Below are 26,727 nucleotides of genomic sequence, written 5' to 3' on the forward strand. Positions count from 1 at the left end.
ATAATAATAATAATAATAATAATAATAATAATAATAATAATAATAATAATAATAATAATAATAATAATAATAATAATAATAATAATAATAACACACATATTAGCATCTTCATTATGGACTGTTGTATCTTTCAACATTCAGTCTGAAAGCCTCTATGAGTTAAATATATGTCTCCACAATCCAATTAGTTCCACACCCCTTATCGTCATCTTGGTCACTTTCTCCTTGTTGTTAAATATCCTCTCAGTATATATTTTGAGGGGCACCAAGGTGCTGAATTCTGTCTCACAGGAGTAACTGAAATGAAATGGCGTATGGCTTTTAGTGCCGGGAGAGTAGTATAATGGGAGAGTTCGGCGGCCTCCTCCTCCGCCCGCGGCGCGGGAAATTTGAATTTTGGCGGGAAATTTGAATTTTGGCGGGAAATTTGAATTTTGGCGGGAGATTTGAATTTGTAAACAAAGCCACGTGCTTTTTGACAGCTGTCATCGACAACAACGCATCGCTAACCTCACTGCCGCCATCTTGACGGGCCTAAACCTCACTAGTGCCAACTTAACCTAACTAGCGTGAGGTAAACAAAGCCACGTGTTTTTTGACAGCCACGTGCTTTTTGACAGACAACAACGCATCGCTAACCTCAGTACTGCCATCTTGACGGGCCTAAACCTCAGTAGTGCCAACTTAACCTCACTAGCATGAGGTAAACAAAGCCACGTGTTTTTTGACAGCCACGTGCTTTTTGACAGATTTGTAAACAAAGCCACGTGCTTTTTGACAGCTGTCATCGACAACAACGCATCGCTAACCTCAGTACTGCCATCTTGACGGGCCTAAACCTTAGTGGTACCAACTTAACCTAACTAGCGCGTGGTAAACAAAGCCACGTGCTTTCTGACAGCAACGTGCAGCTGTCATCCGCCATCTTTAAACCACAGAGCACTGTGCTGCCCTCTTTCATCACCTGTCATCGGTAGTGCTGCCATCTTGGCGGGCCTAAACCTTAGTGCTACCAACTTAACCTCACTAGCTCGAGATAAACAAATCCACGTGCTTTTTGACAGCCACGTGCTTTCTTTGACAGCTGTCATCCACCATCTTTAATCCATAGAACACAGTGCTGCCCTCTTTAGCTACTTACCTTTGAAATGTGGTGGGGGATAATTTGAAAAATGCTTTTTGACAGCAGCCATCTTGCATCGCAAACCGCAGTGCTGCCATCCTTAGCTAGATACCTGTGGTGGCAGACAATTCTACGTGACAGCAGCCATCTTTGAGCACAGTGCTACCCCTCTTTGTGGTGGCGGGAAATTCCACGTGCTCTTGTTTGGAAACAAATTCACGTGCTATTTTCTGACAGCTGTCATCTGCCATCTTGCATCACAAACCTCAGTGCTACACTCTTTAGTTGAAATGTGGTGGCGGCAAATTCTAAATGCTCTTGTTTGGAAAACAAACCTATGCGCTTTTTTGACAGCTATCATCCGCCATCTTTAATCTAGAGAGCACCGTGCTGCCCTCTATGTGGTGGCGGAAAATTCCACGTGCTTTACAAACCCATGTGCTTATCTGACAGCTGCCATCCGCCATCTTTAATCCAGAGAGAACAGTGCTGCACTCTATGTGGTGGCGGCAAATTCCACGTGCTTTACAAACCCATGTGCTTTTCTGACAGCTGTCATCCACCATCTTTAATCCAGAGAGAACAGTGCTGCACTCTATGTGGTGGCGGCAAATTCTACGTGCTTTACAAACCTATGCGCTTTTCTGACAGCTGTCATCCGCCATCTTTAATCTAGAGAGAACAGTGCTGCACTCTATGTGATGGCGGCAAATTCCACGTGCTCTTGTTTGGAAACAAATTCTACTCGCTCTTCAGCTGTCATCCACCATCTTTAATCAAGAGAGCACCGTGCTGCCCTCTTTGTGGAGGCGGATAATTTGAAAAAATTCTTTTCGACAAGCAGCCATCTTTAATCCAGAGAGAACAGTGCTGCCCTCTTTAGCTACTTACCTTTGAGGCGGTTAATTTGAAAAATTATTTTCGACAGGCAGCCATCTTTAATCCAGAGAGAACAGTGCTGCCCTCTTTAGCTACTTACCTTTGAGGCGGTTAATTTGAAAAATTCTATTTAACAAGCTGCCATCTTTAATGAAAAGAGCATCGTGGTGCTATCTTGCGGGTAATACTTTACGTCACAGCTGTCATCCGCCATCTTGCATTGCTAACCTTAGTGCTGCCCTCTTTAGCTACTTACCTTTGAAACAAAAAATCTATTTGACAAGCTGTCACCCGCCATCTTGCATCGCAAACCTCAGTGCTGCACTCTATGTGGTGGCGGATAATTTGAAAAAATCTTTATGACAAGCAGCCATCTTTAATCCAGAGAGAACAGTGCTGCCATCTTTAGCTACCGCCATCTTACATCGCTTACCTCGCTGCTGCACTCTTTAGTTGAAATGTGGTGGCGTTAAATTCGAACAAGTTTCATCGCGCATCGGGAAAGCTAGAGTAAGCACGTGCCGCAGTGACGACATCATGCATGTTTAGACTTGTCCGTTTTCTTAAGAGTAAGTCGGTGTAAAGGAATGTGGTAGCGGTAAATTCGAACAAGTTTAAACATGCATCGGGAAAGCTAGAGTAAGCAAGTGCTGTTGTGATGACGTCATTGTGCATGTTTAGACCTGATCGTTTTTCTTAAGAGTAAGTCGGTGTAAAGCAATGCAATAAGTAAAACATTTTTTGAATGCGATCAAATATTTATTTACAAATGTTCGTTTTGCTGCTGACAAGGTTGGTGTGCTTCTTAACAACGTATGCTTCTGAAATGCCTCCTGCAACATTCAAATTAAACAAAGCATTTAGAAATATATTATACTAAGTATGATATGCTTTACAGAGAAGATCATATACTTCTTACCTTGCTGTTATTCCTTTTCGGAATCATCATCATCATCATCATGAGGTACTAGAGAAAGTTCATTCATACACTGTGTACAGTGTTCAATCCTCGGATTTGGTCCATCCCAATCATCATCACCATTTTCTTTTCGATGCTTGTAATGTCGTTCACAAGTTCTGCATAAAGCTACTTCGATTGACATCTTACTGTGTAGAGGAAGGATGTCCCAAAAATTATGTACGTAAGAGGCAGTGTACGTATATAAAAATCCTGGTGGTAAGTATTGAATAAGATGTTTCGGCATCGACGATCTACGTTTATAGAACATCTTAATAGCCTCACTCACTCGTGAAACATAAATAAGATGTTGCGTATGAGCATGCAAACAGCACGCACATTTACAGTTTTATTCCATAGCGTACGATGTCGAAGCACACACTAATGAAAATGATAAAGATCTATTTTATTTATAGTCTCGTAACAATATTCGTTAGCGGATGGTAAGTAACATCACTCATATGAATAATAAGACAATAGGCTGCTGTGTTAGCAGGAATGTTTTCAGATGTTTCAAATTCTAAACGAATATCAACTGGAGATTCTTTTATAGATTCTTCATGATAAGAGCAGTCTATAACTACAATCGGTGCTTTATTTTTAAATTCTTGAGGTGTAAATAGCGGACGATCTTCTTTCTGATAATACGATGATTGAAATTTACAAAACATGTCATAGAGCATCCCAAACTTATTTTGCTCAAAGTTAATGTCGATGTTTTCGTAGGGATACGTAATTCCGTTGAGATATTGTCTAACGTGTCTTAATTTGCAGTGATCAAACAGTGAGCTATCTTTTTCATGATTGAATTTACGATTAGTTTGAAATCCAAAAATAATGTACAAGGGCTTCTCAGTAAAACGTGATGTTTTAACAGCCCAGCTATGCTTGTTTGTAGGTGGTAACACAGGATATTCATGCAGCTCCCAACTTCTAAAACGTATAGGTAATGGTGTATCATTTTCTACAATCTTGAGCAATCGAAGTTTTTCACGATCAGATAAGGTTACATGTGGAATCCGCCACAGTATACGATGCAGTGTTATTTTCGATTCTACAGGTGTTTCTACTGCTTTAAGAGAATTGTAATCACTTCGATCACGGATTAGAATAAGCTCTTGTTTTGCGTTGATTATAATACGTGTAAAGTCTTCTGCGAATCCAAAAATATGTGTCAGTGATAACATACCCGTAAAAGTACCATCCTCATTAATCATCCAGTTGTTAGTAGCTTTTGGACACCATCCAGCCATCCGCAAAAGATCACTTTCTTCATCACAGAAAGAAGGGTAGAGTTTCATTGCACTTGTAATACCGACATTCTTCGTTCGATCTATTTCAACATTATTTACTTCATATCGCGCTTCAGAAAAAAAAGCTAGAGCATGGTTGTTTAGTTGTGAAGTGCTTGGTCCACTTCCATCAGACTTTTCTAATCGTCCTTCAATATAGAGGTAGCTTTCGTGTGGTAAGGTGTAAACATCTTGTTGATTAATAATAAAATGAATTTCATCATTGTTATTTAATCCAAACGTAAAAGGTTGATAGGAATGAAGCTTACTTCGTACTACACCTTCACGACTTTCTACTGTATTCGTAATGTCTAGCATTTCTTCCATTCTGTTGTAGTAGTGTATATGCTAAATCTTGGAGTATCTGCTTATGGGTATCTGTTAACTCGATGAGTCTCTGCACACATGTAGTATGTCTTCGGAATGTACACCGTGTTTTATAGATGGTTTTCATACTGGTTTAAGATGTAGTTTGTAATCTACGTACGCGTGCTGATCTAAATGAATAAGCTGATTATGTTTATTTACAAGTCTAAGAGTAATGTTGCTAATGTGTTTTACAGACACAGGATGATAAAGAACTACTGATGGTTTCTCACAAATAGTATATCCACGTTCCTCTGTAACAATAAAGTCGTGCAGGACGTGCGAAGGTTGTAGATTACTATTCAAGTCTGTAATAATATTACAAGTAATGTTCACATTATAATCATCGAAGAGTTTTATAGGTTGATCAGACTCGTAACGTACGTTCGGTAGGAGCTCCCTCGATGAAAATCCAAGCAGTGGTCCAATCGAATCAGGTTGTGATTTGAAGTCAATCTTAAATGATGATTCAATAACACATTTATGTGTAATGTTGCTTATAGTGATTGAGAACTTGTAATTATGATTACTAAAACTATCTTCCCCAAACTGATCAATTAACGTACTTTCAATATAGTCGTGAATATCATCTACTGTATAACTACCTGAGGGTAGTGTTAGCATATACTCATCGTAATAGAACTTGTTTAAACCATCACGCACATTATAGATTTTATTGTAGCTTTCAAACGATACTAGTCCAAGACTATGCGGCTGATAACCAAGTTCGATTGGTGGATTAAAATAGACGGTTGTTTCAGGTCCTTCTCCACGTACAACAAACGTTTTTTCACTGTTCGTCATCACGTAGACACTAATGCACTTTCTCTACTGTCTGAGTTTGATATAAGAACATAAGACATAATCGTCAGCACATGCGTGTATTAAAGTTTTGCACACGGTTTTTATTGTAAACAATGTCTGCACTGCTTCCGAAATAACGTATGAGCTCAAAAGGAGGAGGTAAATCTCCATAGCTATCAAAATACCATACTTTAGATTTACGTTTTACATAAGCAACGTAATGAGTTCCTGGTCCACGACTGTCGTCCAAGTTAATTACGGCACTTTCACGTTCACGTGGGCGTACTGGTAGTTGATCGCGCATATACACTCCTCGAAAATAATGAATTCCTAGTTGTTTAGCAAACGTAAAAACTTCATCATGCGTTAGAGCTCGATATGGCAGTGCATTCAGTAGACGTTTTTTGGAGAAATGTAGATACCAAGCCCTTTCTTGTATGGCGCTAGCTTCATGTTCACGCCTTTGCCTCGTAACGCAATTGCCTCCATCGTCTTGTTATGACGTTCACTCTCTTTCAACTGTTGTTTCGCTTCTTCTACAGCTTTGACAGTTCTCGCTACAGCACTAGCACCACCTAGCAATGACCCTAAAGCTGCTAAGCCAGCAAACAGCGCAGGAGGAAATCCTCCTCGTTTTGGTACAGGAATAATTCGCGCACGTTTACTAAATATTGCTCTGCACTTTGGAGAAATTCTCGCTCTTGCTGCGCGTAACGCCTTAGTAATAGCTACACGAGGATTGTATTCCCCTCGAATAGCTTTTTGCGCAGCCTTTTTAACATCTTTCCATCCAACAGTTTTTACGTTCTTCTTCTTCTTCATGTCGTTTGGATATCGTTGTTTCACCATGCTGGACACGACTTTACTAGTCAAGAGCAAATCATAAACTAACCGTTGCCTCTTGTTTCGTTTAATATATATATTACTGTACCGGGCGGTACACCTCCACGCCGCTTATTTAAAATTTGCGCCAGTTGAAACTCCTCTGCTGGAGGAAGTCTGAACTTTATCTACGGTATTAATTTTCTACTTTCTCAGAAGATGTCACTACCTGGAAATTTTGGAGTTTTTGAACTGTGTCATTTTCGACGTATTTTTGTTTTGCTTGTAGTAAGAAGTGTGAACTTTCTCTTCTAGAGGACACTACTGAAGATCAACAATAGTGCACCCTAGTGCGGAGTGAAAGAACTGTTTTTTTTTTTTGAGAAAATTTAATTTCAAAAGTTTGTTCTTTGCTAAATTTCCTTCAGTCATTGTTTAAGTTGGCAATATTAACCCTTTCTTTCCCCTTGTTTTGAATTTAGCCAATCCCGAATTTCCTAAATTAATTTTCCACCAATGATGTGTTTCTTCTTCATCTTGTGTAGGGGTTTTCTTTAACCACCAATAAAAGATTGTGGGCGGGTGTTTTCCTTCCTAAAACGCCTCGAACTTTCCGCGAGAGTATATAAACTGCTGATTTTAGGGTCTCTGCGCCACTTCTGTTCCATCTTTTCGTGTGTAAAGTACATAGCAGGGGGCGGGAAGCGCCTCTTTCTTCGGCGGCAGTCAACAACCAGGTAATGGCCGATTAATTACTTCTTTTCTTGCTTGCTCAGCAGTTTAACTCTCGGGGCGGGTCCGAAGTTTTTCCATTATGTAACCTTCCTTAAAATGTAAAGAAACTTGTATCTATTCTATCTTTTAAACTACATATTGGGATAGAGAGTGCTTAACCCTCTCGAGCTCCTACCCATATTGTTTTGAGGTGAACTTATTTTCTCAACCTATTCTTCCTTAACATTATGTAAATTTTATCTTTCTAAAGTCACCTCTTTAGTATGGGATTAGCCCTTGCATCAGTGGCCTAGAGCCAAATTAGGTTTTGAAACAAATACATTAGGAGTGCAGATCGCCTCCTCTCAAATTGTTATTTTAGAGGTCATGTAATTATCCTTTTATCGCTTAACAGACCTCAGTAGGTTGGGTATTTTACCCCTGTGCTTACGTCCTTAGAGGACAGCTTGAAAGTAGAGTTAGGTGTGGCCTTGTGATAGGCTTAAATCTTTGAGAGCGGATCGCTCTTTTGCAATTTGTTTCTGCGTGCCTCTAGGAGGTATTACTGTGTAATTCGGAGCAAGTGCTCCTGGGCATGATTGGGGTTTTCTGCCCCTATGCTAAACCTTATGTACATGTACATTCGGGCTACCTGCTCGAGAATTGGAAGTTCGGGGCCCGAAGCCCAAAACCTGTAAATACTATTGTTGCTCTTTGTTGCCTTGCTACTCTGTACCTGCCATTCTTGTTATTTCTGAGTTTGAAAAGAAAATATAACCTTGTTAAATTTTAAATTAATTTTACTTTCGTAGCTTGAGACCTGTTCACCACCCCGCACCTTCTTTCACCTCTAACTACCACAAAAACACGGTAACAATTACTATTACGTACTTTATGATTCAGTTATCATGAAGATTATAAAGCAGCAAGACACGCTACCTGTTACCGACATTGTACCACATCTCTTACCTAGTTCTAGTACAACTACAAGAAAACGTCATGGAACGTTGTTTCCTTTTACTGTTCGATGTATTATATCAGGTCCGTCGGGATGCGGTAAAACAAATCTTTTACTCACACTTATTACTTCTGTAAATGGTGTACGCTTCGAGAATATTTACGTTTTCGCAAAGTCACTCTATCAACCGCTATATACTATTCTACAAACTGTAATGCACGATCTAGTTAAAGATGGAATAAGATATTTTAAATTTAATTCACATGAGCAAGTACCATCACCAGACGATGTGCTTCCTAATTCTCTTATGATCTTTGATGATGTCGCAACAGAACAGCAAAACGTTATTCGTGCATTCTTTAGTATGGGTCGACATAAATATGTTGATTGCATCTATTTGTGCCAAACCTATTCTCGTGTGCCTAAGCAGTTGATGCGCGACAACGCAAATGTTATTGTGCTTTTTCGGCAAGATGAGCGCAACATGCGACATGTGTATAACGATCATGTTAACACTGATATGACATTCGATGACTTTAAACGTATGTGTGCTAAATGTTGGTCATTACACCGTTACAGCTTTTTAGTTATTGATAAAGAAAGTGATGTACAGCATGGACGATATCGCATGGGTTTCGATCATTTTATATGCATTAACACAGAATTACAGTAACTACTTGATTAAAAACTACCATCATGTTAACATCTAGCAAGGAGATCACAAAATATATCATCCAAGCTCGAAACAATATTCGACGGAAATTTAAAGAGCTTAAACGTATTCAAGCAGACACGGATTTATTTTTAAAAACACAACTAAGTACACCACTCAAAGAAATTTTTAATTCTACTTCATTACCGCAGTCTACTTCAAGTTTTGCTTCTATGCAAACATCATATCATAAAGAGAAGCATGAAGAAGAAAAGCATGAAGAAGATACGGAAGAGAAGAAGCAGGATGTAGATCAAGAAGAGGAAGATAAGGAAGAAGAAGAAGAACTTAATGATACATCACCATCTAAGCGTGTTGTGTTTTCAACTATAGATGTTATTGCAGAAACACCTACTACATCGACGCAAAATCTACCATCTTTGTCTGAGGTTATGATTACACCAGAGTATCGCAATCAGTTTAGAACTTTTATTCAAGATACCTATGGATCTCTCTTTGCACCTTATATAGAAAAACTTTTTACAGGACAAACTGACACTACTTATGGTATTCGCTACGAAGATGACTGTTTCCGGATAGGAAATTCAAATGTTAAGATTAATAGCAACAAACTCATTGTAAAAGGTGTTACCTATAAACCTACGAAAGGACTCTTAGAACTTCTTTTCTCACGAATACCTGACAAGGATATAATTTTACAAGATGATCTTAAAAAGTATAAAGCAATACTTTTTGCTACTGATGCAACACGACGTAATTACAAGAGAACAGAAGCTGTAAATGCGAATAAGAGTTACAAGTATCGTGAGTTTATTTCTAAGCTGTTTCCGACTGCACGTAGTCTAGACGTTATCTACAAGCCTTTGTTGCCGTATGTGGATGTAAGATACTGGAATGACCCAAACTTACTCGTTGAACGATTACAACATTTAAGAGCATCGCAAGAGGCTGGTCACACTGGTCACGGATCAGAAATTCTAGAAATAGAAAGAGAACTACGTTATGCCGGTATTATTTTGTAATGGCTCGTCAAGAGAAGATCTCACCTGTAAAAGTAAACATCGCACACGAGTTACATAAACCAGCTCGTCGCACCCACTGTCGCAGACGCGTTATTACACGAGGAAAAGATGATCTCTGGCAAGCAGACTTAGTAGAAATGATTCCATATGCTTCTAGTAATAAGGGCTATAAGTATCTACTTACTGTTATCGATGTGTACTCAAAGTTTGCTTTTGCACAACCCGTGCGTTCTAAAACAGCAGCTCAAGTTAAAGAAGCATTTAAACATATTGTTGAAGAATCGAAACGCTGCCCAAGGCTTCTTCAAACTGATCAAGGTAAAGAGTTTTACAACAAGGATTTTTCTTCTTACCTCAAGTTACTTGGCATTCAACACTACTCTACGTTCAGCAATCTCAAGGCAAGTGTTGTAGAACGCTTTAATCGTACACTCAAAACAATGATGTGGCGAGAATTTACAGCGCAAGGTTCATATCGTTGGATTGATCTGCTACCTAGACTTTTATCTACCTACAACGATACACCTCATCGCACTATCGGAACAAAGCCACGTCTTGTTACAAAGAATACACCTCGTCTAGATGCTATTCATCTTGTAATTAAAACAGCTGATCCACGTCGCCATCGCTTTAAAGAAGGTGATTTCGTTCGCATCAGCAAACACAAGTCTATCTTTGCAAAAGGATACACACCTAACTGGAGCACTGAAATTTTTCAAATCAGAAGTGTTAACCTTACTAATCCAGTTACGTATTTACTTCGCGATCTCAGAGGACAGCCTATTGAAGGAGGATTCTACATCGAAGAACTGCAGAAAACAAAATATCCTGATCACTATTTAGTTGAACGTATTATTCGACGTCGTGGCAATAAACTGTATGTTAAATCGCTTGGTTTTAATAACAGCTTTAATTCATGGATTAATAAAGAGGATCTACTTTAAATCTTATGTATGTTTTCTTTTAATCCTCTACGTTTCCTTTCTTCTAAGTCAATAGGACATGCTGTAGGACTAAACAACACCTGTAATATGTTTTGACAATTCATATTTATTTTAGAATATATACATTTTTATCCTTTGTTTATTTTACGGTCTTTGTCACTCAGTTTTCGTTTTATTACGCCAACAACGACAAGTGCTGCTATATTCTTCTGAGCAGCTAAAGCACTAGGTAATAACACACACACACAGAATAACTTTACGAAGCAGATTTTAACAGCTACACGACATACTCTATGCAGGCAGCATGTAACTACGTGTCAGGCGAACGTGTTCTAGGGCCGCAGAGGAGATGAAGCACGAAGAAAAGAAGATCAATCGCTTACTGATGAGTCCACGCCCAACATGCTTCCTCATCTTTCTCCCAGCACGTTTCTTCACCTTTTCCTTGTTTACTCTCTCCACAACCATGATAAGTGTTTATAAGCGAAGACAACTCGTTAGTTTTAGGTCCGTGATACAGTTTAATTAGTTGACATGTACGGCACTGTCTCACAGAAGGTCTTCTAGCTAAACTCACGTGTTCATGATGTAAACTACACGTTTGAAGCTCTGACAAAACAGGATCTTGAGTCCACTCACGAGGCACCTTTTCCCAAATCTTCTTTACAGCATTCGCAGCTACATTAACCAAAAAGCCTTTGGTAATGCATTTAACTCTTCTTCAGTAAAAGTGTTTAGTTTCTTTTTGCATGCATAAAACTTTACGATCGCCTTTTCAACTGCGTTACACTTAGTATCTGTTAGAAATGACATGATGTCTTTACTCTACAAATGTTTCTTTTACACTAAGGTTATTTCGACACTGCACTTTACATATGTTGTTCACTTCCCGGCATGCACTGCGACACAACCAATCAAAGAGCATACCTACATGTTGTAAAGACTGTTTACTTGTTTCTCTGCTATGCTCTTTCGGAAGAGTTTTAAATGATGGGCACCCCAATTCATGCATGTCGATAACTTCACATGATGATGGTAGAAACTCACGCAACCATTCTTTCTTTTCACAACCCTTTAAAAGAACAAGATCTGCTCTTGACAAATGTGCATTCATCATTAAAGGTAGAAAACGATAAGGTATTCCTTTTTCTACCCACTTCAAACCTAAATTGTTTTCAATCCACTGAGTCTGCTTTTTATCTTCATCTGTTTGCAAACAGTAAGGGAACTTTGGACTAAATACTAAACTAACAAGTTTTGGTGCCCACAACACACTGCAATCTAACACAGCCACCTCTTTAAACACAAATTTGTTTCCGTTTACTTTAAAGCCTTGCACATCAACTATTAATGTTTTCGTCATGTTTGCACTCCACACTCTATCACTGTTTCTCGAAGACTAAAGCTTTTAGTCAACGAACGGGTTTAAACATGCACAATGACGTCATCACTACAGCACGTGCTTACTCTAGCTTTCCCGATGCGTGATTAAACTTGTTCGAATTTACCGCCACTACATTTCAACTAAAGAGTGCAGCAGCGAGGTAAGCGATGTAAGATGGCGGTAGCTAAAGATGGCAGCACTGTTCTCTCTGGATTAAAGATGGCTGCTTGTCATAAAGATTTTTTCAAATTATCCGCCACCACATAGAGTGCAGCACTGAGGTTTGCGATGCAAGATGGCGGGTGACAGCTTGTCAAATAGATTTTTTGTTTCAAAGGTAAGTAGCTAAAGAGGGCAGCACTAAGGTTAGCAATGCAAGATGGCGGATGACAGCTGTGACGTAAAATATTACCCGCAAGATAGCACCACGATGCTCTTTTCATTAAAGATGGCAGCTTGTTAAATAGAATTTTTCAAATTAACCGCCTCAAAGGTAAGTAGCTAAAGAGGGCAGCACTGTTCTCTCTGGATTAAAGATGGCTGCCTGTCGAAAATAATTTTTCAAATTAACCGCCTCAAAGGTAAGTAGCTAAAGAGGGCAGCACTGTTCTCTCTGGATTAAAGATGGCTGCTTGTCGAAAAGATTTTTTTCAAATTATCCGCCACCACAAAGAGGGCAGCACGGTGCTCTCTTGATTAAAGATGGTGGATGACAGCTGAAGAGCGAGTAGAATTTGTTTCCAAACAAGAGCACGTGGAATTTGCCGCCATCACATAGAGTGCAGCACTGTTCTCTCTAGATTAAAGATGGCGGATGACAGCTGTCAGAAAAGCGCATAGGTTTGTAAAGCACGTAGAATTTGCCGCCACCACATAGAGTGCAGCACTGTTCTCTCTGGATTAAAGATGGTGGATGGCAGCTGTCAGAAAAGCACATGGGTTTGTAAAGCACGTAGAATTTGCCGCCACCACATAGAGTGCAGCACTGTTCTCTCTGGATTAAAGATGGCGGATGACAGCTGTCAGAAAAGCACATGGGTTTGTAAAGCACGTGGAATTTTCCGCCACCACATAGAGGGCAGCACGGTGCTCTCTAGATTAAAGATGGCGGATGATAGCTGTCAAAAAAGCGCATAGGTTTGTTTTCCAAACAAGAGCATTTAGAATTTGCCGCCACCACATTTCAACTAAAGAGTGTAGCACTGAGGTTTGTGATGCAAGATGGCAGATGACAGCTGTCAGAAAATAGCACGTGAATTTGTTTCCAAACAAGAGCACGTGGAATTTCCCGCCACCACAAAGAGGGGTAGCACTGTGCTCAAAGATGGCTGCTGTCACGTAGAATTGTCTGCCACCACAGGTATCTAGCTAAAGATGGCAGCACTGCGGTTTGCGATGCAAGATGGCTGCTGTCAAAAAGCATTTTTCAAATTATCCCCCACCACATTTCAAAGGTAAGTAGCTAAAGAGGGCAGCACTGTGTTCTATTGATAAAGATGGTGGATGACAGCTGTCAAAGAAAGCACGTGGCTGTCAAAAAGCACGTGGATTTGTTTATCTCGAGCTAGTGAGGTTAAGTTGGTAGCACTAAGGTTTAGGCTCGCCAAGATGGCAGCACTACCGATGACAGGTGATGAAAGAGGGCAGCACAGTGCTCTGTGGTTTAAAGATGGCGGATGACAGCTGCACGTGGCTGTCAAAAAGCACGTGGCTTTGTTTACCACGCGCTAGTTAGGTTAAGTTGGTACCACTAAGGTTTAGGCCCGTCAAGATGGCAGTACTGAGGTTAGCGATGCGTTATTGTCTGTCAAAAAGCACGTGGCTTTGTTTACAAATCTGTCAAAAAGCACGTGGCTGTCAAAAAACACGTGGCTTTGTTTACCTCATGCTAGTGAGGTTAAGTTGGCACTACTGAGGTTTAGGCCCGTCAAGATGGCAGTACTGAGGTTAGCGATGCGTTGTTGTCTGTCAAAAAGCACGTGGCTGTCAAAAAACACGTGGCTTTGTTTACCTCACGCTAGTTAGGTTAAGTTGGCACTAGTGAGGTTTAGGCCCGTCAAGATGGCGGCAGTGAGGTTAGCGATGCGTTGTTGTCGATGACAGCTGTCAAAAAGCACGTGGCTTTGTTTACAAATTCAAATCTCCCGCCAAAATTCAAATTTCCCGCCAAAATTCAAATTTCCCGCCAAAATTCAAATTTCCCGCGCCGCGGGCGGAGGAGGAGGCCGCCGAACTCTCCCATTATACTACTCGGGAGTGTCCGAGGACATGTTCGGCTCGTCAGGTGCAGGTCTGTTTTGATTTGACGACCGTAGGCGACCTACGCGTCGTGATGATGATGATGATGATGATGATGACGAAGTGATGATGAAGACGATACATACACCCAGCCCCCGTGCCAGCGAAATTAACCAATGATAAATGATAGTTAAAATTTCCGACCTTGTCGGGAATCGAACCCGAGACCCCTATGGCCAAAGGCCAGCACGCTAACCACTTAGCCATGGAGCCGGACAGGAGTACCTGAAATGTGACAGAAGAGCGACTCGAAGTTGTCACAGTTAAATATCCCCACATGCCACCGATCTCAACCGAGTTTGAAATAGCTGTACATTTACTAGACAAAACAGTTGAATATTAAAAAAATCTTCCTCTCTGTTGTGGTTGTAATGTAGCACAAACTCATGTAGGTTTACGGTGATAGTGGGATAGGATAGAACTAGGACTGGGAAGGTAGCAGCTGTCTGATGTGAGAAAGGGAAATCACAAAAGGCCATTTTCTGGGGGTGTCGATGATGGGGCTTCAACCCATGTTCTAGTAAATGCAAACTTACAGTTACACAACTCGCTCTGTACATTCCGTGAAGCAGAATCGGAAATCAAGGTGGGGAGGAAGCGAGTACATCTTTCCTTGCTATTTGCTATTTGCTTTTTTACGTCGCACCGACACAGACAGGTCTTATGACGACGATGGAACAGGAAAGGCCTAGGAATGGAAGGAAGCGGCCATGGTCTTAATTAAGGTACAGCCCCGGCATTTGCCTGGTCTGAAAATGGGAAACCACGGAAAACCATCTTCAGGGCTGCCGACAGTGGGGCTCGAACACACTATCTCCCGATTACTGGATACTGGCCGCACTTAAGCGACTGCAGCTATCGAGCTCGGTATATCTTTCTTTAATGTCCGTTCTACTAGGATACGAGACAACAGATTCAAAGTACAGTATATTAGCAATAAAAGGTACCAACTTTCAAATATGACGTGACAAAAGAATGTCACGCATCATTTAGAAAATAAATTTCTCACGAAAGCCAGCAAGATTCATAAAAAATTCCCCAGCAAGTAAATATCCATTACTTACAAGAAGATGAAGAGGAGGAGTATGAAGAGCGAGCAAGGGAAACGCAGAAATTGGAGTTTATTAAGAACCGTGTAATGTGGAGAAATTGGCCAATTACCTCTCACCCCATGAACCCTCCCGCTACAATTCTCCACGGAGGTGTCACGAATGTGGGTCGCTCTGCTCTGTGCACTTGCTCTGTTCAGGTTGGCCTCTCTGGGAAGTGATGATTAATAGCGGCAGCAGTAAAAGAGACTATAGCCCCCAGGAGTGTCCTTCGTCTTGAAATACTGGAGAGTATTTATTTATTTATTTATTTATTTATTTATTTATTTATTTATTGCCAATATATAATATTCCAAGTCACAGTCTAATAGTAAAAATCCAGTAGAGAAGAACAAAGGAAGCACATAACATCCATGCAGTTATTTACTCATATTACTACAGAAATTGCAAAGAAAAATGTGCAGAGGAAGAACAAGTGACGTTGCCAGTCATCCAATTTTAAAGTTAACTCTGAGAAAAACAGATAAATAATAATAATCATTCAAACACCATTATTCATTAATTTTAATTAATCGTCTTGTTTTTCTTCTTCTTCTTGTGTGTCGCCTAGGTCGGAGGGAGTTGGGGGAATTTCTTTGATGGTGATGATAATGCTTGTTGTTTAAAGGAGCCTAATATCTAGGTCATCGGCCCCTAATGGTAAGAAATGTAATGACAAATTAAAAGTTCAAAAACATCCACTGACTAAAATAAAAAGTGTCCTGAAGAATGAATGGAGGGATATGAATTTAAAACAATCAGTGGATCCGACACAAAAACTAACATAAAAATAGTATTAATGACCAAGGGACCACTTCTAATGCACAATCCTGAATCGAGGAGGCTTTTTGGCTAAAGGGGTCCAAATTCCAGGTCAACGGCCTCTCATAATAGTACTTATCGCTAGTAAAGTAGAACCATGGTATTTGTCATTTTGGGGTACTAATCAAAAGTAGCGTAGACTCACGATATTCCACACAAGATGGTACAACTCACAAGTATTGGACGTCGTACATGTAATGCAGACCTATGGTGTTTCTCACATAATGGCGCCACTCATAGGCTGCGCAAACCGACGGTGTTCCTCACCTACGTGTACTAATCACGGACGCCGATTTTCCCGTGTTATTCCTCATATAGTGGGTACTAATCACAGGCAACGCCCAGATCCGTGGTGTTTCTCACAATGATACTAATCATGGGTACTGGAAACCCACAGTGAACCACTCTCTGCTACTACCAACCACAAACCTCTGGTGTACCTAATATAGTGGTACTACCCGCAAGTAAAAGCAACCCTTGTTATTCCCCGCGAGATGATATGATCAAAAATAGTTTCATGATTCTAATACAATCATTCCTTGGTCGTCCGACTCGTTGGCTGAATGGTCAGCGTACTGGCCTTCGGTTCAGAGGGTCTCGGGTTCGATTCCCGGCCGGGTCGGGGATTTTAACCTTCATTGGTTAATTCCAATGGCCCGGGGGCTGGGTGTTTGTGCTGTCCCCAACATTCCTGCAACTCACACACCACACATAACACTATCCTCCACGACATAAACACGCAGTTACCTACACATGGCAGATGCCGCCCACCCTCATCGGAGGGTCTACCTTACAAGGGCTGCACTCGGCTAGAAATAGCCACACGAAATTATTATATTATTATCCCTTGGTCGCCCCTTTTAGCCGCCTCTTACGACAGGCAGGGGATGCCGTGGGTGTATTCCTCGTCTGAGTCCCCCACCCACAGGGGGTTGTGTGTTTGGTCCGCGAGAGGTATTTTATTTCCCTCAAGTCCGCCGGCAAGCCAGTTAGGACCCCCCTATCCGCCACCTGGGACGCGCCACGTGGGAGTATCACCTCTCCCCCTGCTACGGCAGCGTAGGCATGTTAGTGGAGGGAAGTTCTTTACCCTACATGTGAATTGCTACTTCTTCCGATTGAGCGTATCCCTGACAGCGAGGGTAACTCCGACGAATTTCGTGTCTTCATTCAGACTTACGAGCCAATGTTTATTGGGTGAGTCGTAAGGCAGTATTAGCTACCGACTGCACATCCCAATCACTGTGCAAGGCACGACGCGGCTGTACGAACGCAAACGAACCTCCTGCATTTTCTCATTTGAAGCTGCCATTTCCACTGCTACTCGCAAACCCTCGTTCTTGACTTGGGGAAAAATTTGCGAAACCTAGCGCCCACCGCATCATGTTCATTACCACGACCTGGAGGGCCTTCAAGTATATTGGCGTCTTGTGGTCGCAGAGGACTCCAGTATTTCAACTTGAACAAGCTGCATTGGCATGAACAAGGAATCGGGAAAGTTAGGTATCACCATCTGCGCACATCAGGGACCCGAGCTACTGAGGTCATCGCCATCGACTTTGATTATCTTATCTGATGCGCTCAAACGATCGTTATCATACTACCAATAAATCGCTGTGCACACTTTTTCATTCAAGGCGGGCATCAGCCAGTCATTAATGATAATAATAAGATACATTTTATTGACCTTACGCACAGTTAACATGAAGATCAAATTGTTCACACATCTGTTATATCAATTTTCGTTAGTAAAATAAGGCACTACTTTCTTCAGCTTACTCCTTCAACCTCCGCTATCATGTCACAACACGCTAGCCTAATGTAGCAGAAACTGCGTCAGGACTTCTATGTTGTCTGAATGGTTAAGGAAAATAAATTTCTTACAAATTCAACGAATTGATTTAGGATATGGTGCTAACGTGGGAACTATTAGCTTTGCTTCAGATTAATTAGCGATTAGCACGTATAGCCGAATTGATAACGTAGCAGACTCTCTTATTAGCCGCCCCATTAGACTAGCAGACGCGTGTGTGTTTTAATACCTAGGCACTTGGATATGATCCATAGTCAAAAGAATATACTTTCATTACGATTCCGTACTGACTTAAAAATTCTTGGTTTCAATTCTTAAGAATTTTTATTTTTTCGTGTCTTCCTAGCAATACTTCATAGACTAACACTCACAAGTAGCCTAAGTCATTTTAGATTTCCCAGCATCCAATTGTTTTTCTTCTATCTTTCTTTATTTTTTCCTGTTAGCATACTTACATATCCTCTGTTTTTTAGACTTCTTTATTCGACACAGAATAAACTTATAAACACTATTTCAAACAACACACACCAGCTTTCGAGCATTGACGTTTGAATCACAAGCAGTACACAGAGTTCAAGGTCAGTTTCAAGAAATACGAGAAGTTCCCAAAATAACACGTCGACCTTTTTTAAAATCAAGAAGAATAGGTAAACAAACACATTGTAAATTTTAACAATAATAGAAGAATAAAATTTTATGACAGACACTTTACTGAATATTTTAAAATAATATTTCACTCACTCATGATACTCATAATTTCATTTGTTCATTCATATATTTTAATATGTTTTTCAATGTTCTGTTAAATATATTTGGCTGATTATGACCACAATAGGCGAAACATGTTCCATCTCTTAAATTGTATTGTATTGAAAGGTGGGCCCAAAAAATAAAAATTCGTAAGAATTGAAACCAAGAATACGGTCCACGGTTCGCGATGATGGTCAGTATGTAATCTTCATTTATGTTTGCCCACCATTGTTGGTAAAGGAGTTTGTTAGTCCTTGCCTCCGATCTGAATAGCATACCACACACTAGCGTTCTTGCATGCCATTCCTTCCTCTTGAGCTCTTTTCTCTCAAGAAGTCGAAAGGATAATAAGCCCGTCGTCGTCCACAGATATGCAAGTTATCCTTCTAACTTTCCTCCTGCACTTTCTTCATCTGCTGTCCTCTCGTTAACCGAAAGGAATATAATCCCTTCGTAGCCCACTAACCTTAAATATTTTCTCGGGGGCATTTCGTGTTGAAATATGATCTCGCAGGAATGAACGTCAGTTATTGGACGAATCGTACTCTTTCCTTGCGGTCTATCCCGCTGCTTCATTCCTCCACTGCAATGAGCAGGATGCCAGTCCTCAAATTTATTTCAGTATCGTATCATATTGCTTTTTGCGCCTTATAGTACACTATTTGTAATGAATCACAGCATAACAGTGACTGCTTCTGTAGGCTTGGCCAGCGAGATTTTGTTTAAAAAGAAAAGGAAATGTCGAGTGTGGTCAAAAAATTGGTTAACTGAATGAGACACGTTTAGTGATTTGAGGCTTTTGCAAGTGTTGAAGGCAAATGAACCAGACGATTTTAAGTATTACCTGCGAATGGGCGCTGACACATTTGACGAATTGCTGTCGTTTCTTACGTCGTACCTACATTAACAAGATGAGAAACAGTGTACCACCTGAAGAAAGACTTGTAGCAACTGTACGTTATCTAGCTACCGGTAGAAGCTACGAATGTCTGAAATTTACTTGTGGGATTTCTACACAATCTTTAGGAACTATAATTCCAGAAATGAAATACACCTTTACATATTTATTTATTTGAACATTAGGCATACGGCAATTGCATAAAACAGTCCATTCACATCAGTAATATTCCTGAGATGAGCAATATTCTTGTAGCGAAGGGAGTTGCTTACCAGATTCAGCGCTAAGGCGTGTAGTTCCAGACCCTGAGCAGGTAGAGAAATCTATAGGAAAAGTTAGTGGAGAGGTGACTGTAAATGATGTAAGTGTCTGTGAAGAATAATCTGAACAGGGCGAATGGTATGAAGAGGGCATTTTGTCTATGATATCTGTATTGTCAGTTAATCGATTCATTACTGCCTTATTCAGTACTTTGATTAGCAAGGCCTCAGCAAACATTCCTTGTTCCGGATTAGTCACCTTTGCTATATAGTGTAGCACTAATGTATTATCCGAAAGCATCCGCTTCATCCAGTTTTGCAGTAAGTGCTTCAGTGCATTTGAATATAAAGAGTCTTCTTTCACGATCCTCGCCGGTTTTCTGTCTTTTCTCCGAAACATGACTGTAGGCATCGATAGGAAACGCCCGGCTGAATGATTTGTTCTGTGAATTGATGAGCATTAATTATCATAGCCCTTTATCATTTTCAGGTATTAATCATTAGTTAGTAACCGATATTGAAAATTATGCTCGATGAACCTCATCCCATTTTTTAAAGATTTTTTGCTTTTTCAGTTTCCACTACTGTAGAAGAATGGAAAAGAATTAGATAACGTTTTTAATCTTTGTGGAACTTTAATAATTGTGGAGGTGATCTAGATGGGAAACACATTCGATTCGTTATGTCTAAGAAAATCAGGAGCCCAGTATTACAACTATGAACCTTTTTACAGCATCGTTTTGCTAGGTATGGTTAATGCAGATTACGAATTCGTGTATGAGGATGTGGGTAAAATGAACGAAACTTAAATGGTGGCGTTTTTAATATACTGTACTTCACTATATGACAGACACCTAATGATCAGTTAAATTTACCGCAAGCAGATCAAAACACTGAAAAACTGAACTCTGTGTTCATGACCGACGAGGCCTCTGTCTGCACAAGCATGAAACGAAGCCATCAAGCCAGTTTGAACTAACGTACGAGAAGAGAATTTTTAATGACCGCTTATCAGGTGCGAGAAATGTCGTCGGAAATGTGTTTGGAATCATGAGTTTCGGATTCAGGGTACTTCATACCGCTATTTATGTTAAACCTGAAAACATACGATATGTGGTGATAGCTACTTGTGTGCTGCACAACTTCCTGCGACGGAAAAAACATCTTATTTAAATGGTAGAACGGTAGACTCAGAGACAAGGCAAGAGAAGATGGTGATGGCGTAAAGAATGTGATGCAGTCTGCAGTTTGCAAAAATCCAGCAGTAGATGGCAAAATCAGCTGACAGCAGTATCTTGAATATTTCAATGGGGTAGGCCAAGTTCATTGGCAACAAAAAATTATTGAAAAGGGGAAAGCATAACAAACGGACCTTATATCAAAACTACGTATTTGGAGTCAGTTATGTACATTATGTATTACCTCATTCCTTCCGTGGTTTCCCATTTTCACACCAGGCAAATGCCGGGGCTGTACCTTAATTAAGACCACGGCCGCTTCCTTCCACTTCCTAGGCCTTTCCTATACCATCGTGCCATAAGACATATCTGTGTCGGTAAGTACCAGAGATGTGACTGATAAGTTTCCTCCGCTCCAGTTCCTGTACGGTGAGACTTTTCAACCTATAAACAGTGGTTTGTAAGTACTTTATTGCAAAAATTCCCCTTGGCACCACAACACAGAAAGGCCTTGGCCTACTAAGCGACCGCTGCACAGCCCGAAGTCCTGCAGATTACGAGGGGTCGTGTGGTCAGCATGACGAATCCTGTCGGCCGTTATTCTTGGCTTTTCAGACCGGCGTCGCTATCTCACCGTCAGATAGCTCCTCAATTGTAGGCTGAGTGGTCCTCGGACCAGCCCTCAGATCCAGGTAAGAATCCCTGATCTGGTCGGGAATCGAACCCGGGGCTTCCGGCTAAGAAGCAAGCACACTACCCCTACACCACGGGGCCGGCGTACTTTATTGCATAGACATATATGTTTACGCTGAGCTATGCCCATATTCTTGTAAATAAAATGACGTAATAAACATACATAACACAATATTGACACTGCAAGTGTTTATCTTCGGAATGATCGGCGAGATATCTTCCAGTCAACATGATAGTATTGCATCAGTCACCAACTGGCGTTCTTTCCTCCATGATTCGACTTTCGCGCGAGATAGAACGCTACAGTAGGTTGGCACTCTGGAAATTGTATATTCCAGCCCCATCATCGCCATTCTTGAAAATGATTGTCCGTAATTTCCTATTTTACACTAGGCAAATGCATCAGAGTTGTATGTGAATTAAGACAATGATAACTTCATTCCCTTTCCTAGTCATTTGTTTTTCCTTTGTTACTGCTTTCAGATGCTGCCACCGTTCAATATATTTTAAACGCTGCGAAGCTAATGTGTGTCAATTGTGATGAATGCATGTGTTGTGTAGTGAGTGAGTGATGATGAAGAAGTAGAGAGAGGGTGAAACCCGGTATCGACACATGTCTATTCCTGCCGAAAAATACCAAATGATCATCTTAAGGCTTAACTTATCCATCTGACGGACAAATCAACCGTTATCAACGCCAAATGGCGCACTCTATACGAACAATGCAGAGAGTATTATTGTACGCGGGTTTTTGACCCACAATCGAGTGATAGGAACTGTAGGCCTATATCTTCACCTCCATTACCGCGTCGGCCAAGGCTTCGCGCCTTAACAGTCATCGCCAGCAGGAGGGCTGGAGTAAGAACGGTAATCTATGGACTTTAGTGGCATTTTCGCTAGAGTTCGTTCATTAGAAGCCGTTGGCAAAAACTGGGATATCCATTAAGAAAGGTCATTCCTCGCAAACAATTTGAAGGCGTGTGACGGTTCAGTTTCTATTGATCTCTCCAGCGTTAAAATATATTGAACGCTGGCAGCATCTGAGAGCAGTAACAAAGGAAAAACAAATGGCTAGGAAAGGGAATGAAGTTATCATGGCCTTAATTCACACACAACCCTGATGCATTTGACTAGTGTGAAAATAGGAAATTACGGATAATAATTTTCAAGAGTGGCGATGATGGGGCTCGAATATACAATTTCCAGAGTGCCAAGCTCACAGCTACACAACCTGTACAGTGTAATCAACTCACTCGGTTTCCACCGATCTTAATAATCAATTTTAATTAATTTCGTGTGGCTATTGCTAGCCGAGTGCAGCCCTTGTAAGGCAGACCCTCCGATGAGGGTAGGCGGTTCTGCCATGTGTAGTAACTGCGTGTTATTGTGGTGGAGGATAGTGTTATGTGTGGCGTGTGAGTTGCAGGGATGTTGGGGACAGCACAAACACCCAGCCCCCGGGCCATTGGAATTAACCAATGAAGGTTAAAATCCCCGATCCGGCCGGGAATCGAACCCGGGACCCTCTGAACCGAAGGCCAGTACGTTGACCATTCAGCCAACGAGTAATAATAATAGTAATTGGCTTTACGTCCCACTAATTACTTTTACGGTTTTCGGAGAAGCCGAGATGCCCTAATTTAGTCCCACAGGAGTTCTTTTACGTGCCAGTAAATATACCGACACGAGGCTGAGGTACATGAGCACCTTCAACTACCACCGGACTTAGCCGGAATCGAACCTGCCAAGTTGGGGTCAGAAGACCAGCGCTTCATCCGTCTGAGCCACTCCGCCCGGCCTCCACCGATCTTAAATGCCATCCAAATACTACAGTAATTCTTTCATTCTTCAGTAAAACATATTTTCACGAGTCGCTCATTTAAGCAGTCTTAAATGCCAACCGAAGAAGCCCGGATCCTATCTCCCTACTACCGGGCGAGTTGGCCGTGCGCGTAGAGGCGCGCGGCTGTGAGCTTGCATCCGGGAGATAGTAGGTTCGAATCCCACTATCGGCCACGGCCGCTTCCTTCCAACTCCTAGGCCTTTCCTATCCCATCGTCGCCATAAGACCTATCTGTGTCGGTGCGACGTAAAGCCCCCTAGCAACAACAACCTACTTTAAGCTGGAAGATCATCTAACCAACTAATCTGCATATTCGGCCAGTTTCTAAACACAGTGCGATAGTTATGTGGACGAATGCTGTTAGATTTCTCGCGGCATGGTTACCGTTATGCGAGTCCTGTAAGGCACTAAGGGCAAATATGATTTGTGATGGCAAGGCTCGTAGACCTTCAGGTCCATCACTGCAAATGTTCTGCTCCCGTCTTGGGTAAACTTTCCCTTGCCTTGTACCGTTAGATTGCTCCACACACCCTGTTATTTACAAGGCCAGCGAATTGTCCCAGACACCGTCATAAAGCTCTCTTTATAGATGCCGACAATATTCAGCAATGTCGATTGAAGGTCTTATCCACTCCCAAAGAAATATATTGCAGCCTAACGGTCTGCCGTGTAACTCAACTCATAAAAGTCTCCACTCCCGCCCCCACCTCCATGTTTACCAACAAACTGCACATGGATGCAATCTGAACCTGAGTAACGATTTCCAGAGGGTTAATACCGTCAATAATGCACATTTCCCAGCAAAATAAAATAATAAAAGAAGCTTTTAGTTTTGCATGGCTCCTGATATCGTGATCGTAACCGTGGTATACCCTTTTATACCCACAGTTTTACACGGAATCTCAACCCCAGGGCGTAACTATTCATTTTAAACATTCACTTTGTATTGGTAGGGATTCAAACGACGGCCGCTTTGGCGAGAAGTCATGACGATGCCTGTCAACTATTATGCCTTTGTACGTTTTTTCGTATCGTATCGTAATCTGTTTACCCTCCAGGGTCGGTTATTCCCTCAGACACTGCGAGGGATCCCACCTCTATCGCCTCAAGGGCAGTGTCCTCGAGCTTCACACACTGGGTCGGGGGATACAACTGGGAGGATGACCAATACCTCGCCCAGGCGGCCTCACCTGCTATGCTGAACAGGGGCCTTGCGGGGGGATGGGAAGATTGGAAGGGAGAGACAAGGAAGAGGGAAGGAAGCGGCCATGGCCTTGCGTTAGGTACCACCCCAGCATTTGCCTGCAGGAGAAGTGGGAAACCACGGAAAACCACTTCCAGGATGGCTGAGATGGGAATCGAACCCACCTCTAATCAGTTGACCTCCCGAGGCTGAAGGGGCCCCGTTCCAGCCCTTGTACCACTTTTCAAATTTTCTTGGCAGAGCCGGGAATCGAACCCGGGCCTCCGGGGGTGGCAGCTAATCACACTAACCACTACACCACAGAGGCGGGCTGTACGTATTTTCATCATCATTATCAGACCTAGCATAATGACTCTCTTATAACCATTGCCTACTGGAACACTTTTCGAACGCTAGATGTTTTTATTAACATTAACAGTATAGCATTAACAGTATACGGAAGAAAAGGTTCAAAAATTCAATTTCACGCCACACAGTGGTCGGTGGTGATTGCAGTTATTTTTTTATTTTTATTTTTTTATTTTTTTTGCTACGGAAGAAGCAACATGATTATAATAAATCCAAACCAAACCAAACCCCATGGCACTACTGCCCTTGAAGTTCCTTTGCCTACCAAGCGACCGATGCTCAGCCCAAAGGCTTGCAGATTACGAGGTGCCGTGTGGTCAGCACGCCGAATCCTCTCGGCCGTTATTCTTGGCTTTCTAGACCGGGGCTGCTATCTCACCGTCAGATGGCTCCTCAATTCTAATCACGTAGGCTGAGTGGACCTCGAACCAGCCCTCAGATCCAGGTAAAAATCCCCGACCTGGCCGGGAATCGAACCCGGGGCCTCCGGGTAAGAGGCAGGTACGCAACGCCTACACCACGGGACCGGCACATGATTATAATCCCCTTCATTAATCAAAGGCGAAGAAAGTACAATACCTCCAAAAATGAAGGAAACATTTGGCAAAATAAGGAAATAATCAGAAAATAATTAGAAGTGAAATATTTTAATCTCCGAAAACCGTAAAAGTAGTTAGTGGGACATAAAACAAATAACATTATTATTATTATTATTATTATTATTATTATTATTATTATTATTATTATTATTACTCTTTAGATATACACAGATACATACACCATGATTATAGACCGTTATGCCTTTCAGCGTTCAGTCTGCGAGCCTCTGTGAATTTACTAAATGTCACCACAATCCTCTATTTTTCACTAGTGCTGTGGCCTCATTTAGTTCTATACCTCTTATCTTTAAATCGTTAGAAACTGAGTCTAACTATCGTCGTCTTTGTCTCCCTCTACTTCTCTTACCCTCCATAACAGAGTCCATTATTCTCCTAGTAAACTATCCTCCTCCATTCGCCTCACATGACCCCACCACCGAAACCGGTTTATGCGTACAGCTTCATCCATCGTGTTCATTCCTAAATTAGCCTTTATGTCCTCATTCTGAGTACCCTCCGGCCATTGTTCCCACCTGTTTGTACAAGCAATTATTCTCGCTACTTTCATGTCTGTTTTTTTTAAGGGCTTTACGTCGCGCCGACACAGATAGGTCTTATGGCGACGATGGGATAGGAAAGGCCTAGGAGTTGGAAGGAAGCGGCCGTGGCCTTAATTAAGTTACAGCCCCAGCATTTGCCTGGTGTGAAAATAGGAAACCACGGAAAACCATTTTCAGGGTTGCCGATAGTGGGATTCGAACCTAACTATCTCCCGGATGCAAACTCACAGCCGCGCGCCTCTACGCGCACGGCCAACGCGCACGGCCAACTCGCCCGGTTCATGTCTGTTACTTCTAACTTATGAATAAGATACGGTATCAGGAGTCCACCCAGCTTTCGCTCCCGTAAAGCAAAGTTGGTCTGAAAACAGACCGATGTAGGCCTACAGATAGTTTCGGCTGGGAGCTGACTTCCGTCTTACAGAATAGGCTAC

Source organism: Anabrus simplex, chromosome 4 (genome assembly GCF_040414725.1).
Source record: "Anabrus simplex isolate iqAnaSimp1 chromosome 4, ASM4041472v1, whole genome shotgun sequence".
Classification (NCBI taxonomy): Eukaryota; Metazoa; Arthropoda; class Insecta; order Orthoptera; family Tettigoniidae; genus Anabrus; species Anabrus simplex.